A 12,668-nucleotide genomic window follows, 5' to 3' on the forward strand; every position below is an offset into this window, starting at 1 on the left:
ATAGATATGATGGATGGATTGTAGGATAGATAGATAGATAGATAGATAGATAGATAGATAGATAGATAGATAGATAGATAGATAGATAGATAGATGGATGGATGGATAGATAGAGATAGATACATTGTAATCCCAGTTCTGGAGAGCTAGAGACAGACAAATCCCTGGAACTCCCTGGTTAGTGAGCCTAGTCTACTGCAGACCACTGAGAGACAGAGATAGATCTGGTCTTAAAAACCAAGGTAGACAGTGGCTGAGTTTGGTTTCTGGTTTCCACATGAAAACACACACACACACACACACACACACACACACACACACACACACACCAGTACATGTACACTCATAAACAAAAATAGAATTAAAAAAACCCTCAGTCAAATGGTAAGTCACTGTTAAATCAAGGCAAAAGGCATCAACTCCGAGTCTTTTTCTTTGGATCCAAGATTCATGTTGTTGTATGAAGTTGTGAAAAACAAGAAGAGAGGGCCTTCTGCTTGTTTTCTGACAGCCATTAGAATCCCAAGAACTCAGCAAGGCAATAGAGAAATCATGGCATGGCCTCAGTAAGAATTCCACTTGAATGTGTAGCCTAGAGCTTCCCTAAAGGCGATGTGGTGGGTATAACAGAACTGAAGGAAACACATATGAAAAAGAGGGTGTTTCTTTCGTGACAGACAGGTATGAGTAGGCTCTGGTTGGTTCAGTGTATGTAGCAGTTCTTCTCAGGAATTTTTATGCTAATATACCTTGTGCCTTTTCTAAGTGACCAAGGTAAGGTCTCTATGAAGGTGTGTATGAGAGTGAGGGAGAGAGTTCATGCCAAGTGGCTTTGATCACAGAATGTGACAGATGATGGGTAAGAAGATGGATGGGGGTGTGGGTGAGTGATGGCTTCATGGGTAAAGATGTGGGGGGATGGGTGGGTAGCTGGATGAGTGGGTAGATGGACAGATGATGGATAAATGGATGGATGGATGATAGATGGATGAGTGTATGGGTGGATGAGAGATGGATGGATGGATGGATGGATGGATGGATGGATGAGTGTATGTATGTATTTTCATTGTAGATATTGGAAACATTGTAAATGTCCATCATCCGATAATGAAAACTTGGTATACATGTGCAATAAAATGGTATTCGGCATTCAAGAAAAAGAACTGAAACTATTACATCAAGGGAGGTAACCCGAACCCAGAAGACACATGCCAATATTCTCTCTTCTGTGGTTCCCAGCTCCAGATATTCAGATGTGAATGTACAGCCTGGAGTAACCACAGAAATGAGGAAGTTATTAAGAGATGCCAGAGTGTGAGGTTACAGAGGGGAATAGCAAGATACAGCTGGTACAAAGGGGGAAATGGAAAAATGGGGAATAAGGAGGCTTTCACTAGGGAGGGGGAGAGAGATCAACGTGGAAGCAGAAGAGGGAAGGAAGGACGGACAACACAAAGAATATTTGATAAAGCCTCTAGCAATCATTATTTTATACTTTTAAAAGTATGTATTATTATATACAATGTATAAGATTATATAGATATATACATATATAAATATAATATAGAATTATAATATGTGATATTATATATAAAATATATATTAAATAGAGTTATGCTACTTGGTCTAACAATGCATCCTGTAAGAGCCATAGACAATCTAACAAAAACCCCTCTACCGGGCATGTGAAACCTCTGAGTTGTTGGTCAGGATAGTCCAAGGGAATCCTAAAGCAATATAGGTTATTATTGTTGCCCCTGGTATCCTCTCAGGGGTTGAGTATAGACCCCTGTTGCTAACAACACCACATACTTCAGACACAGAACCCTGAAAATTTTCACTGGAGCCAACCCAAAAGCCTCCTTCCTATGGTCTGGATTTCATAGAACCTGAAAGTGCTGTGCAGCTTCCGAGGGACAAACGCAATCAACGGTCCTATACAACTGTGATGCTTATAACATGGCAAGATACTCTTAAAAGTGCAATAATGGCTCCCATAGCTTAACTGTAACCAACAGCTCTATTTTGTACTTAGGACCTGCTCAGCAGGAAGGCAACCATGGCTGGTACTGGGAACCTAGTCAGCTAGCTACCCAGCGCTAGCGAGGTCTTAAATCTTAGAAGAGACTCTTCAACTGAATGCCCACCAGACCAGCAAAATCCCTAACCACATTCTAAGACTTATTTCGTTGAGTCTTGCTTTGTTTGTATCATTCTGACTCTTTACATTTACAAGGGCAGGGGCATGGCTTGGCTAGCCTTAGATTCTGGGTTCAAGCCTCAGGGCCAGCCATAAAACACAAGAAATAAAGTGTACAATGAGCAAATGTCGTCATGTTACCGTCGAAAAGGAAATGACAATAAAATAAGCCATTGTAGGCAGCCTTCTGTCTGAGGGGCGTTCCATCCCAGGCTCGCACTCGGCTATGACCTCACAGGCAGCGGCAGCTGATGCAAGGCCTCCGCAAAGAGGTCGGGGGTGTGCACCAACGGCCTTAGCCCAGCTCTTGCAGACGGATAACTATCCATCTTGCTCTCATACTCAGGAAGTACTCCCCCAGCACTACTGTCAATAACTCATCCTGGGAGCTTAATAACATTTCCTTGCAGGAAGTCCTTCCCCTCATCCTTGCTAAGTCTTTCCTGCTGTCCTGTCACCTGAATGGATGGGTCTCCCCTCCCCCACCCCCCAGCTCTTTGGAGTTAAGGGCCAAAAGTGAGGAGTGGGGCAGGGGCCCACGGACGATGTGCAGTGTGTCCGTTTGCTCTGGATAGTGGCGGTGCCCCCAGGACCCTGGCATGGAAGTTACCGTGGCCATCTGTTACAGCTGGAGATGGCCGGGCAGCGTGGCTCCACCCCAAGGGTTCTCCAGGGACGTCCGACCTGCCCATTCCCAAGGCTGGATGCTTCGCTTTGCGTCAATACGGCTCCCCGGCCTCCTTCCTGTCATATTTTATGCATCGTGATGGTCATTCCAGGCAAGACGGATGGGATTCATATCCTTGCAAGCTGAAGGCAAATGGGGAAGTCAGGGGAGGCCAGGGAAAGGAGGACCCAGGCTCACAGAAAGGGAGGCGCGGAAGCGAGTCCCAGAGACAGACAAGCATTTATCTGTTCATGTTTTAGGTCTGGTCTCCTCCACCACTGTGAGCAAGCAGGTTCCTTCTAGAACCTTCTCTCCCCTCAGAACCTCACCAGGTGTGTGTTTGGGGGTGCGGGTGGGGGGTTAGTGTCAGCAAGCCTGATATGGTAAACCCAGGCAGGACTGAATATGGGTAATTGTGACCCCAAGTAAAGGTCTTGGGACTCGGGACGTGGCTGATGAGGACAGACACGCAGATCCATGACTCGCAGCTTGTTCAGCCTCTGGGTCCTGTCCGTAAGAGGGACTGATAATGGCATTTTCCTCATTTGGGTCAGGCATGTACTTAAGGAATGGGGCATACAAAGGATGTCAGGATAGGTCACACAGTGTAAATTCATTGCTGTGTGACCTTGAGTGAACCACTTCGTATCTCAGTGTCCCCATTTCCACATCCTGAAAAGGGCAGAGATCTTGTGTGAGGTATTCAGACACAGGTCGGAGATGGGGTAAATTTGGACTGAGCTTGCCTTTTATAGGAATTCAACATGTGAAGACATGACTAGTTAATTAAGTGTTGTCCAACAGTTTCAAGACTACAACGTACCATGGAGATTAGGTCAGCACAGCCTGGTGGAGTCATAGCTCTGGTTTATCCAGTGGAGTGCAGGCATGCATAAAAACACATTAGCACATGTATAATGTATGCACATCTCAGTACATGTAACATGTATTCACACAGCAGAACTTGTAACACACATGCACATATCAGCACATGTAATATGTGTACACACACTAGCAATGCAACATGTATGCATGTGCCAGCACATGTAACATGCATGTACACACTGGCACATATAACATGTATGCACACATCAGCCCTTGTGACACATATGCACACACCAGCACATGTCACATGTATGCACTTCTCCACATACCCACTAGATCTCCATCCAAGTAAAACATAAAACTCATTTTAAATCAGAAGTTCAGAGTTTGGACTCTACGGGCAAATTGTTCAGTAGGACTCAGATCCATGACAGGCAGTTTGTGTGTAGCATTCAGCTCTCTGTCTGGCCCTGTAGGGAGTAGATCCCCTAAAAGGCTGGCGTGAATAAATGAGGTAATACCTTTGAGGCCCTGAGGGTGCCTGGCCAAGGCTACGCCCTTGGTGGTAGGATTTTAGTGGTGAAGCTCATATCTGGCAACCAGCTCTGTCTCTTTCTAGGGATGTGGCCATGGGACAATTACCTTACCTTTCTTGGCTTTTTATTTCTTTATTTTCCTATTTTGTTGTGTAAAATTGTAAGGTCTAATGGAAGGCTTGGAAAGAGATGAATAAAATGAAACTGTATCAAGGAACACTCAGTTCTTGGTAAGGAACAACCACCATCACCACTATCATCATCACCATCATCAGCATCACCTTCATCAGCATCTGCATCACAAACATTGCTACCATCATCACCACCACCACCACCATCATCATCAACATCACCATCAGCATCACCATCAGCATCACCATCATCATCAGCATCACCATCACTACCTCAACGTCACCACATTTTGTTCAGGACATCTGTTGTCCAGGCTGTGGATGAGAACACATTTTTATCAAGCTATCTGTAGATGTTTGGAGGAGGTCAGGCGGCTCCTGACCTGAGTCACCTCAGGACAGGGTGAGTGACACACATCTTGGTGGGTAAAATGCTTGCCACCCAAACAGGAGGACCAGAGTTTCTATATCAAGAACTCCAGTAAATGTTGGGTGTGTGTGATGGCTGCCTGAGTTTGTTGAATGAATATTCTCAGCCTTCCTATTCTCTGAGTGACAGGTGATTTAATACAACTAACTTTAGGTGTCACGCAGCCGCCCTTTCAAGCGCCTATCCGTTGCTGCCCTCCTTCTGCAGATAAGGAAACCGAGGCTCAGAGGGGTGAGGTCACGTGCCAGTGGTCACTCAACCTAAGAGGAGAAGAGCCAGCCTTCGACCCACGAGCTCGCTACCCGATACCCTACCCCCCGCTGACCTCATCCTTAGCCAAGTGTCTTGAACATCACCAGACATGCACGGGAACGGTTCAAAACAGGCTGCTGAATGAATAAGCAACTGTCAGGGACCATCTGCGTGGGTCTCCCTGGGAATATCTGTCTTTTTTGACTTTCTACTGAGTCAAAGCCTCTTTCCTCACCTGATCCCCAGGGCCTCCTAAAACACCAGGAGGAGGCAGGGGAGGGAGGCAGGGGAGGCAGGGGAGGCAGCTAGCCACTGGAGATTAACATCCTACCTGTCAGAGCACCTTCCTCCTCTTCCTCTGCCCAGAGCCCTCAAGCTACCAGGCTTTCTCTAAGTGACTTCAGAGAAGTCACTATGGCCCCAGCATCAGCTTCTGCACTTGGTAAGGAGCTGCGGCCACCTGCCTCGCTTCCCTTACTAGGTTAAGTGGAGCTAAATTGAAAAGCTGCTTAAGAGAACAAGCTGGGAATCCAGAGGTCAAGATTTCGAATCCAGTCTCTGCCATTCGTCTGTCTCGTAAAATCTGGAGAAGAGAGTCTTCCAGCATCCGAGTTCTGCCGCCTGGGGAAAGATCCAATGTGATATGCATAGATTTTTTTTTTTAATGTGCTTTATAAGAGCTTTGTGGTGTGTTTCAGATGTTGCTAATGGCGCATTCTTGTTGAACAAGTGGAAGTGATTCCTGAGTTTTCTGCTTTGTCCCAAGATGCCATGGATCTAAAAATAGTTCTGTTCAGGCAACTGAAAGGCAGGCAGCTTCACTCTGCACGGCGGCTAACACACAGCGAAGCTTCCGAAACTGGCAGGAAAAGGAAGGCTATTTGACAGTAGGATAGAGAGTGGCAGGCTGGGCGTGTGGCTCAGGGGTGTGGCTCAGGGTGTGACTCGGGGGTGTGACTGAGTTGTGGTTGGGTATGGTATGGCTGGGTTGTGGCTCAGGGGTGTGGCTGGGTGTGGCTCAGAGATAGAGCATTTGCCTGGTATACACGGGTCATGGGTACAAATCCCAGCACCACAGAGAGGAAGGAGGGGAGGAAGGTGTGACGGCATAACTATCAGGACACAGAAGGCAGAGGTGGTTTCCCCCTCCCACAATGGGAAGCTGAGGCTCATCTTGTCGTGAAGCCAGGATTCAGAGAAGTAGCCCTACCTTTATGTCACACAGCAACTGATACTCGACTCTACTTTTATTATGTTTTGTCCTGGTTTCTGCTGCCTGTTTTCACGCTGTCGTCTTTGGCTTCATATTTGGTGTCCTTTTTGACTGTTTCTGTGGTTGGGTCATAAGCTAGATTTCTGCTGTGGTAGAGGAGACACCACACCCTCCATCACTTGATGTGTAGGTTTGGTCTGTTCTCTCCAACCTGCCTGGAGAACCCTAAACAAAGATATTCTTTCACTATTGTAGTGTGGTGTGTGTGTGTGTGTGTGTGTGTGTGTGTGTGTGTGTGTGTATGAGGTGGGGTCAAAGATGTGGAGGCCAGAGATTTGGGTGCTATTGCTCAGGAGTCATCCCATATTATATATATTTTAATTGTATGTATGTGTGTTTGTATGTATGTGTGTATGTATGTATGTATGTATGTATGTATGTATGTATGTATATCTGTGTGTGGATATAGGTACATCAGTGCAGGTACCAATGGGGTCCAGCAGAGGGCATCATGTTCCCCTGAAGATGGATTGACAGGTAATTAAGAACCACCCAAGAGATGTTAGGAACCAAACTTGGGTTCTTTAGAAGAGAAGTTTGCACTTGTAACCACTGAGTCATCTCTCCAGTTCCTGTTGTGTCCAGGCTCTCTCGCTGGCCTGGACCTTCCAGGTAAGCCTGGGTAAGCCTGTACATACATACACACATACATACATACACACATACAAAACATAGGGGTTACTCTGGTTCGATATCTCCCTAGTGTTGTGATTGCATGCACACACCACCATATCTGGATTTCTATGGATTCAGGGCAACAAACACAGGTCTTTATGCTTGTCTTACATGCACTTTACCTCTTTCTTTGCTTCTGCAGCAGGGGCTTGCTAAGTAGCCTCAGCTGACCTTGAACTTTAGATCCTCCTGCCTCAGCCTCCGGAGTGATGGGATTATTCGGTGTGTATCATCACAGGTGCCTAAGGGAACCTCGAATTCATACCTTACATATGGGTAGCCTGTTAGCACGATCGTTGGTTGTTATCATTGTAGACAGTCGGCTGTGGGTGGGGAGTGGGGACCCGGGGTGTCAAGCGTGCTGTAAATTCTGTGTCTGGATGATAACCCAAGTTTGTAGAAAGGTGCAACTTGTAAGAACAGACCACCACCCCACCCTACCCTGCCCCCAAACATACAGCCGGAGGTCTGCTTTAAGTCTTCCAACCCATGTACACATCGCGCGTCAAGAGACTGAGCACACTGAAGATACAAAGAGATGGGTCCAGCACAGCTGGGCATCTTTTCTCCCACACTGATAGACTCATGGGAAGAACCTCCAGCCATTGGTGATAGTTCACTTAGCAGTTTCTGTCAGCCATAGGCCCCTCACATGAGCCACTTTGGAGAACAGGGAATGAATTCTGACCCTCCCTATCTGACCAGGGAACTTGGCCCCTCTGACCAGCCATGTTAACAAAGAGATTCCCTCGGGGGCAGTGAAGACATGTCACCCCTGGTAGAGGCTCCCTGAGGGATTTGCCTCTAGCTTTCCCCCTTCATGACTTGGCTGTGTTTACTCTGCTTGCAAAGTGGCTTCCTGTTTCCAAGAGGAATGAGGACTTTTTAAAAGGCTTATAAATGGGATTCAAAAGGCTTTTTGGACATCAAATGACACATATAAAAAAAAAAGAGGAATGTATCAACAGTTTTAGTGTTCATGAATGGAAACCATGCAGTGTGCGCCTCCCACGTACACCAAAGCTCTCTGGAAAGAGGCAGAGGTGGAGAGAAAGAGGTGGGTCTCTCTGGACTTGAGGTTTTGCTTGTCCAAAGTCCAAAGAGATGGTGGCTTTTATTGCAGCACAGAACATATTTGACTAGCAAGATTGCCCTGAGTTCGCTTTAAGAACGTAAGTGAAGACATTGGTCTGTGCACGTATTTGAAGTTTGTGCTGTTGAGTTAACTACTGTCTGACTATACCACAATTTTGTTTTGTTTTTGTCTTTGTCTTTGTTTTAGACGGCAGTGTCTCGTGTAGCCCAGGCTAGCCTGGACTTCCCTGTGTAACTATGGATGACCTTAAATTCCTCCTGATCCCCCTGCCTCCACCTTCCAAGTGCTGGGATTACAAGTGTGTAGCACCACATCTCATTTCTGCAGTGCTAGGAACTGAAACCTAAGGCTGCACACTAAGCGAGCACTCTACCACTGAGACACAAGCCCCAAGCCCCCACTGTTCTCTCTAAGGCACAGGTTCGTCACCGTCAACACCTTATCATTTGGGCAGAAGCATTCTTTGTGTCTGGAGCTATACGGAGCACTGTGGGGAACTGAATAGCAGCTGTCTCTCCCCACTCCAGTAGCAGCTTCCAACTGATGTAACCGACTGTGCTCTGGGTAACCGAGGTGTCCCTCTCATGAGGGACACATACTCCTGAGTCGGGATTCATTGCTATTGAATATTCCAGAATTGGGAACTTCAGATGAGACAGCGGAAATAGATAAACAAATGGCCCTTCTAGACATAAAGCAAAGCACTGGTATTAACAGGGAAGTGAAAACGGAAGTTTGCTGTCTGCGGCTCTCCAGAAGATGTAAGTAGGTTGCAGTCGGTGGTAGTAATATGTCACTCTCATTAGAGTGATGTGAAAGTCCACGTGCTTTGAATGCTTTCTCCCCAGCCTGTGGTGCTGTTTCGAAGCCTGTGGAACAGTTAGGTAGAGCCCCCAGTAAGTAGATCGTTCTGGGTGGGTCTTTGAAGGTGACACCCATCACTGCTGATAGGCCTGCGTCCACTGCTTACAGTCTGTTGCCATGGGAACACAGACTCCCATTTCAGTCTTCCTCACTGAGATGGCCTTCAGCCTCTCTGGAATGGAGAGCCTCCAGTAAGGTCTTCTTGTCAGGAACTTTGTTGTGGTGATTCAGACGCCAGTCTACACACAACATGTGAGACATAGACTGGAACCTGAAGTTAAAGAAACTAAACTCACACGTGCAGAATGGGTGTGGTTCAAGCTGTGTCCCAGGGTGTTCATTAAGTTCCTTTGGAAGTCTAAGTTTCTCTGTGCTCATCCCCAAATCTGGTCAGCTTCATGATCATTTTTTTACCAAAAGAGCAATTCTCTCTCTCTCTCTCTCTCTCTCTCTCTCTCTCTCTCTCTCTCTCCCTCTCTCTCTCTCNTCTCCCTCTCCCTCTCCCTCTCCCTCTCCCTCTCTCTCTCTGTGTCTGTCTGAGCAATACATTCTCTCTCTCTCTCTCCCTCTCCCCCCTCTCTCTCTGTGTCTGTCTGTGTGTCTGTCTGTGTGTCTGTCTGTCTGTCTAACTATCTCTGTCTCCCCTTGTTTCTCTTCCTTATCTGGGTCTCTCTCTGTCTCTGTGAGTCTGTCTGTCTCTCTGTATGTGTCTCTCAATCTCTCTGTCTCTTACTCTGTGTCTTTCTCTCTGTCTGTTTCTCTCTGTCTCTCTCTCTGTGTCCCTGCCTCTACCTCTGTCTCTCTGTCTTTGTCTCTCTGTGTGTGTCTGTTTCTCTCTGTGTCTCTTTCTGTGTGTCTGTGTTTCTGTCTTCCTCTGTGTGTGTGTGACTGTCTCTGCCTCTCTGTGTGTTTTCCTCTGTCTCTCCCTATGTGACTCTGTCTCTCTCTGTGTGTCTATTTCTCTGTCTCTCTGCCCACTGCCTCTCTATATATGTATGTGTGTGTGTGTGTGTGTGTGGCGGGGGGTTCCGTCTTTCTCTCTCTTTCTCTGTGTGTGTGTGTTTGTGTGTGTGTTTCCTACCATCCTGACTAGTACAAGACTATTATAATGCTTCGATATCTTCAGCATCCCAGGACCCCCACTTTGCCGCTAGCACACCAGGGCAGCTGCTCACCAGAGTAGGAAGGACACAGATATGAAGGTAATAGCATGTGTCCTGTCAACAGGAAGTGAGCCAGGACAAGGGCATTCATAAAATCTGTACAGTAAACATAGACATGAATTTTCATGGCCTCTAATTTGGTAAAAAAAAAAATTATTAGCTGTGACATCAGAAGCATGAGAAATAATAACAAAAAAACCCCACACACAAATCTGAATTTATCAAAATGAGCAATTTCTGAGGGTCAAATTACAGCATTAAGTATGTGGAAAGATAACTTCTACAAACAGGTTTATGATAAGGGCTGGTGTCCAAAATATATAAAATAAATTATATTATTCTTTATATGGAAGTATATAAAGTAAGTCTTAAGTCAACAGAAGAAAGACAAATCAGTCAGAAATTGAGTAAAGATTTGAACAGACACATAAGCAAAGAGCCAATGAGCACATGAGAGTATCATGACATCATAAGTCCCTAAGGAAATGTAAATGACTGCAGTAAAGAGATAAGAACAAAGGCATGGCTGGAGAACAAGAGAGATGGAAGGAGATGTGGAGAAACAGGAATTCTCCAACACAGCTGACAGGAGTGTAAAGTAGTGTAATCACAGTGGGAAACAGTTTGAGAGATCATTATAAAAGTTTTCCTAAAGACTGGACTTCCTAAAGAGACGGACTCAGCTGGGTAAAAGAGCTTTCGGTACAAGAAGGACAACTTGAGTTTAATCCCCAGAACCCACAGGCAAGGAGGTCCCAGACAGCAAAGACAGGGGATGCCCAAAGCAAGCTGGCTAATGAGACTAGATGAATCACTGAGCTCTGAATTTGATTTAGAGGCTCTGCCTCAATGAACCACAGAGAGAGCAATGGATAAAAATCAAGACATAAACTTCAGACTACCGTGTGCACATCCATGTGCAGTCCACACAAGTACTCATGAACACACCGAGACACACATACATGTGCACTCTCATGTACTCTTACCCACGCATGCACACACACATGCACTTATGTACACACTGAGACACACATACATGTGCACTCTCATGTGCACACACACATGCACTCTTGCACACACTGAGACACACATACATGTGCACTCTCATGTACTTCTACCCATGCACATACATGTGCACTCTCATGTACTCCTACCCACGCATGCGCGCACACACGGGCACTCATGCACACACCGAGACACACATACGTATGAAAGAGAAGAAAACAAAAACTCTCACAAAGGAATGAACGCAGCTAATTTTCGTGCCGTCTGAACTAACACGTGCGTGCGTGCGTGTGTTTGTAACATAAAATAGCCTTCTCATCCCGTGCTGCCTTGAACTGCCAGCAGGAAATATTAAAACTCATAAAAATGTTTTCCAAGCAGAATGTCTCAAATTGGGGAATAATGATATTAATTTGGAGCTGAGTGATGCAAGCCAAGGCTATCTGGTAAATTTCATGTCAGTGAGGAACCAGGAAGAAGCCAGGACAATTGGCCAAGAGGGGACTTCTGCTTTCCAGTACATCCTCGCTCCTTAATCATGGTATTAATAACATCAAACTCAGCGACTTTTCATTTATCAAACTCCAAAGCAGGCATATCGCGTGGACTGCATCATGTAGCCTCCCCAACGAAGTTGACCTTAGGCCCATTCCACTGAGGAAGCTCTCAGCTCTCCGAGAGGCATCTGTCTCTCTGTTCTAAGGGGAGAAATGAAATTCACCATTAGTTATTATGAGCAAGTATCAGAACCAGAGTGAATGTATTGCAATCTGAGGCCATAGACCAATTCTGCGTGTCTGATGGTATCATTAAAGAAACACACACACACACACACACACACACACACACACACACACTCTTTCTCTCCTCAGAGAGTCACGGTGTAATGTGGTCACTCCTGGCCACCTAGGACTGCTTATGTTTAAAATTATTGAAATAATAAAACTTTAGTTCCCCAGCTCAGTGTTCAACAGTCACATAGGGCCAGTGTCGGCCATATTGGATGTCTCTGTTGTAGAACACCCCCATCATTACAGAGCCTACCAGAATTGTCATTGCCGAGTTATGTTCTGCCTCTGGGATTCTGATATTGTCTTGACACTGGCTAAGACATCCCATGTCTTCGTAAAGCATCATTTGCAGGTCCTGTCTAAACATCCAAGCTGAGGCTGAGGAGATGGTGCAGTTGGTAAAGTGCTTGCCTTATGTGTGAAGACCTGAATTTGAACATCAGTCACCCCAAGAAAAGGCTGAGTGCTGTGGAGACAGAAACAGGCAGATCCCAAGAGCCAGCCCAGTGGAACTGGTGAGCTCTGGGTTTGGAGAGAGACTCTATCTCAGAAAAGAAAAGGAAGGAAGGAAGGAAGGAAGGAAGGAAGGAAGGAAGGAAGGAAGGAAGGAAAGAAGGAAGGAAGGAAAGAAAGAAAGAAGGGAGAAGAAAAAGGAGAGGAAAAAGTGTCCAAAGAGATAGAACAAGACACTGGAAATCATTCTCCAGCTCCCACATCAATACACATGCTCACACAGAAACACACACACACACACACACAC

Source organism: Mus pahari, chromosome 23 (genome assembly GCF_900095145.1).
Source record: "Mus pahari chromosome 23, PAHARI_EIJ_v1.1, whole genome shotgun sequence".
Lineage (NCBI taxonomy): Eukaryota > Metazoa > Chordata > Mammalia > Rodentia > Muridae > Mus > Mus pahari.